A 5,337-nucleotide genomic window follows, 5' to 3' on the forward strand; every position below is an offset into this window, starting at 1 on the left:
CGGGTAGATAAATAAAGTGTTTGATTCGTTGTTTGCGTTGATGAAAAAGAAATAAACAAATGCGGCGGATTTGAGAAAAGATAGTTGTGTTGATAGATGCAATGAGTATGCGATGAACGGGTTGATAAGATCTTTAACTAGCATTACTCGGGAATGCGTCAGACTATGCGATCATGTTACTACCATGCACAACAAGTCATTTTCCAATGTAAATGCGATGCTCCTAAATATAGGACACATGTATTGAATGCAAAGTGTCCATAGAGCTTATTCCTAAGTGTCTACTCTTGTCCTATGCGATGATGCAAAATGCATGAAAGCAAGGTGACCACATACAATCGTATCCTATCTCTAGGATGCATGCAATACATTGATAACAAATAGTGCTTATTCTTAAGCGCCTATCTCTTGTATTATGCGTTCTAATCTGACTCTCCCAAGCCTAGATTCTCCTTAGACTATCCTCTCGAGTATTCCTAATGGACGAATGAAACATACTTAAACAAGATAATCGCAAAGAATGAAGATTCCCTAGTTGTGCTAGCTAAATGCTTCTTAACCCATTCAACTGATTTAGCTACTCACGCGTGAATCACAGAGAGTGAACAGATATAGAGAAAGAAATTCCATTCTTATAAATGAGTTGAGTACAAAATGATAATGAAAGTTAAAGGTAGAGAGCCTAGTAGCAATTCCTTGCTGACCGAGGCTTTTTACACTGAAAGCTCTATTCTGTTCTAAGGATGTTCCTGCTTCTGCAGGCGTCGGCCCTCTCTCTGTCTTAGAGCTTTCGGTGCTCTCCCAAAGTTACCGGAACGATCTACAGGCACAACTTTCTCTCTCGCGTCCGCCTTTAAATGAAAGAAAACTAAGAACAAGACGTGCGAACTGAACAACTTATTGTAAAAATGCTGAACCCCTTTTCTGAAGAATGCACTTGGTATTCATAGAGCATCAATGGTGAAAGACAGCTTCTCTCTCCCGGTTGTATCGATGGGACAAGTTTAATTTCTGATTGACGTGCCGAATAATTATCACCGATAAAGCTGAATGTACTTTGTGACCGTTATCGGTTGTCATCTTAATTTGGATTAAACTATCATCAGCTTTCTGTCCCATCGTTCTTAATTGACCTTTCACCTAGATGCACTCACCATGTTACACTGATCAAGTTGCGACATTCCTTCTTGGGCGAATGTTTGCGAGCACGATCAACGCAAAGCCTTGCGATGAAGTTGTGCTCGACCAATGAATTCCTATGATCGCAATCTTTGCATTGCGTTAACGCATATTCTGCACAAAAATACAACAATCAATAGTTCCAATGCGCTGAATGCATGCGACCGTAATATTACGAAATTGATGCTTAATGGACGCAAAGTAATATATTTCATCAACGCAATCCAACATTGTTTAAGAACTTAGTACCATGATAACGTGCATTTTTGCCCATTATCACAAGCTAGTTTCTTTTGGAAGTCATATGGTAGGTACATCTTGAGTCTAAGACCCAATCTCTCTCCTCAGTTTTAGAGTCCATGGCCCTTTCATTCGCAGCAGTAAGAACCTCAGTATACCAAGTCTCCTCTCCAATAGGCTTCTGATTTCTCCTAAAATCCCTTGATTTCCTTTAATCATCACTTATGAAGTCTTTATTTCTAGTTGAGTCATCTCTACTATATGGTTTGTATGTGTTGTTGTCATCTCTTCTGTGGTGTTTTTCCCTTTTAGGAAAATTTCTCTTGAAATGCCTCTCTTTGTGACAAATAAAGCACTTTAGAACTGGTCTTTCTCTATGATTTTTCATATTCTTATAGTAGGAATTCTTCTTGAACTGATGTTTCCCTTTTGAGAAAAGGGATTCAGCACCACCAATGATCTTACCTTCGGTTTGTAACTCTAGTTCTCTACTCCTTAGGGCTGCAATGACAGTGTCTAAAGTTACAGTCTCTCTACCATACTTCAAGGCTGTTTTGACCTCTTTATAGCTGTCGTGGAGTGAATTAATCAATAGGGCAGCTTCAATCTCTACACCTAATTTCTCCCTTGATTGGTTGAATTCATTTGTAAGTATCTTAAACTCATCTAAATTCTCATTTAGAGACTTGGAATGATTCATTTTGAAGGAGAATAAGCCTCTCCCTAATGTATAATTTGCTTGGAAGATCCCTTTTTTCATAGAGAGTCTTCAATTTCTCCCAGACTTCATAAGTAGTATCTTCATTTATTACTTGCCTCAGCACATTGTCTGAGATATTGAGGACGAGGGTTCCATAAGCGATTTTTTCCATATTCTGTCTTTCTTCTACACTTAGAGAGTAGGTAAAGTGTTTGGGTCATCAAGGGCCTTTAAAGCCTTTTGAGAGCTCAAAAAAATTTTGACTCTCTTTGTCTACAAAACAAAATCTCCTATTCCATTAAACTTCTCAATTTCAAATTTAGCAGTAGCCATTTCAAGATCTTCAAGAATCTGACTTATACTTTTCAAGAATTTCAAGAAAAACTAGTTTTTGATTTCAGTTCCAAGAATGCTGAACAAAAACTTCAAGACCTCCAAGAAACCTGGAACTCTGATACCAGTTGCTATTGATGGGCCTTTCTACAGAACAAACAAAACAAAGGCCCAAAAGACTTATTTCTGCATTTACCTTTCTGATCAGCCCAAAGAAGATGATAAGGAAGCAGCTATACCTGATGTGACAGACTTCAGACTGATTCAACAGATGGTAATTCATTCTTCTCTTCAACTTTACGTTTCTTCCAGCCTACAGAAAAAACATTTCAGGTTTTTTTTGTCTCTCTCTCTCTCTCTCTCTCTAATTGCTTTCTATGATCTTCATTCTTCTCTGTTTAGGGTTAGACTGTTGTGCTCAGATTCTAGGCTTCAAGTATGGAAGAAGATGACATGCATACACAGAAATGCAAAGAGAAGAAGAAGAGCAAACCAAGGAGTATGGTGGTTAGGTGTTTGTAATCCACCTACATCCACTGTGAAAAGGATCTTCAAGATTACAAGTTGAGACTACAAAGATGAGTACATCCTCTTTTTCAAACTTCCTCTTAGACTTTATTTTTACCTCTCTAAACTATTTTTCTGTTGTAACACTTATTTTATCACATAGAACTGGATTTTTTTTGGTACAAATTTATTACAGTAACAGAAATAACATAACAATAATTTGTTGAAGCAGATTTGTTGCAGCTTCTAACCATTTCTAACCGAATGTTTTTATTTCTTTGTCTTTGACAGAAGCTGGAGCTGAAGTAGAGACGAGGACTTTTTGGTTCACCTCAACAGTCGGCGACAACAGTTCACGACCCCATGACGATTTCAACGCCCATAACTTCAATTTCTGCCACCAACAACTTTGTAGCAGCGTTTAATCACAATGACGACCAATAGACTCACAACTCAAGTGATTCTGTTCTGGATTACCCATGGCCTAAGGTGTTCATATCCACAAGCTCGAACCTTTTCGATCACAAACCAGCAAGCTATCAAACGTTTTTCGTAAGATTTAGCAGGTAATAACTAGTTTTGATCACTTTCAAATTGATTTGGAGTGTGATAAGTTAGACTCCTACATGGGAATTTACTATGTTTTCGGATTCGAGCTAAGTTTCGATTGATTGAACAAGAGTTAAGAACAACACTGATCAAGAATAGGTTAGTAGCCCCCATGGTGTCATTTGGGGTTGACTCAAGTTGAAAGAAGAAGAAATTAGAAGAGGCTAAGTGAAAGAAATTCTTTTACTTATGCTTTCTTCATTTTTGAAGTTTATGAGAGAGACTAAAAAGAAGAGAAGTGTTGGAATGGAAGAAGAAAAGAGGAGAAAGAAGGAAAATATAGCAAAATATGATAGATTGAATAAAGAGGAAGAAGATGATGGATATTGAAAGGAAAAAATAGGTTATTTTATCATTAAAAGTACTTTTTTTTTTTTTTTTTTTTTTTTTTTTTTTTTTTTTTTTTTTTAAAAAAAAAAAAACAGAAGTCGTTGGAAAGAAAATGAAGAAACAGCATTGTGAACTTAAACTTGACTCCATTGAAAATCATGGTTAATTATTCTTAATATATGTAAACTGAGGTTTATGGTACTAAATAAGGAGTGTTATTTTATAATTGGTGATTCAAAGTCCATATACATTTAGGCTAATTTATTATTTCAGGTCATTGGAGATCGAGATAATTTGCGACTCAAAAATCTCTCTTTTCAATAATACTGTGAGTGGTTATTTTACAAAATTGTTTAATTATTTAGTTAAAGTTATGGAACTTCCTTTCAATAGTACTATCTGTGTTTTTAGAAAGAATGTTGATTGTTTTTGAAATTTCAAGTGATGTCACGTTTTAATTGAGATTATGATTTTTATAAATATTTGAGATATGCTTTATGTCATTTGAGGATCTAACATGTGTTTTAAATTGTGAAATAATACTTTGAGGGGATATGATTATCATTATGTTTTGAGATTGATGGGAAGATTTGTTTTGATAATGAATTATGAATGATGCGGAAGTAAGATTTTCCAAAATTGATGAGGTCCATGATTTCTAAGTTGAGAGTGGTTTTCAAACCACTGAATTCTTATTCCCATGGGGATTACCCATATGATACGTGAATGTTTTTTCATAACATACTAGAGAGATTGGTCTTTGAGACACACTTCGACAAATACACATAGACTTTGGGCCGTGTGTCAGAGTGCTTTTTCCTTTGAGGGGTCGTTTTGAGTGCACATATGATAGAGATTACTCTATTATGCACCTTGAGAGTACTTGGTACGTATATAGTATGACAAAGATTGCATGCTCCACTATGTACCTTGAGATTACTCAGTAAATAGTACGACAGAGATTTCTCTATTATGTGTCTAGAGATTACTCGATGCATAGTACGACAAAGATTGCTCTACTGTATATATTGAGATTACTCTACGCCAAAAGACATAGATTTGGGTACAAATTGGGATTTGGTGTTGGTTTTTACCAACTCACTGTATATAGATACATTACTATATAAAGTTGATTTTTTAATAAGATTAAAAATTATACTTTATAATAGGTGAGAGAAAAATATTTGAATAAGATTAAAATATTAGTTATATGAATAAGATTCATATAATACTATAGGTTATAATTAATATGAATAAGTTTCATATTAAAATTATAGGTTATAATTAATATGAATGAGTTTCATATTAAAATTATAGGTTATCATTAATATGAATGAGATTCATATTAAAATTATAGGTTATGTGAGAAGTTGTTTTTTTGAATATGATTCAAATTAAATTAAATATATTATATTTAATATATTAATTAATTAATTTTT

At 34.6% G+C, this 5,337-nt stretch overlaps 1 long non-coding RNA gene across 1 annotated transcript; it reads left to right on the top strand.

The window, feature by feature from the left end:
* Positions 1 to 2,778: 2,778 nt before the first annotated feature.
* Positions 2,779 to 4,414, top strand: LOC150035656 (uncharacterized). Its single transcript, XR_016530331.1, has 2 exons — positions 2,779 to 3,525; positions 4,172 to 4,414. It is a non-coding gene; the product is annotated as an uncharacterized LOC150035656 (long non-coding RNA).
* Positions 4,415 to 5,337: the final 923 nt, after the last annotated feature.

The sequence above is a fragment of the Benincasa hispida genome, chromosome 6 (assembly GCF_027475165.1).
Source record: "Benincasa hispida cultivar pf3 chromosome 6, pf3_genome.v1.1, whole genome shotgun sequence".
Taxonomy (NCBI): domain Eukaryota; kingdom Viridiplantae; phylum Streptophyta; class Magnoliopsida; order Cucurbitales; family Cucurbitaceae; genus Benincasa; species Benincasa hispida.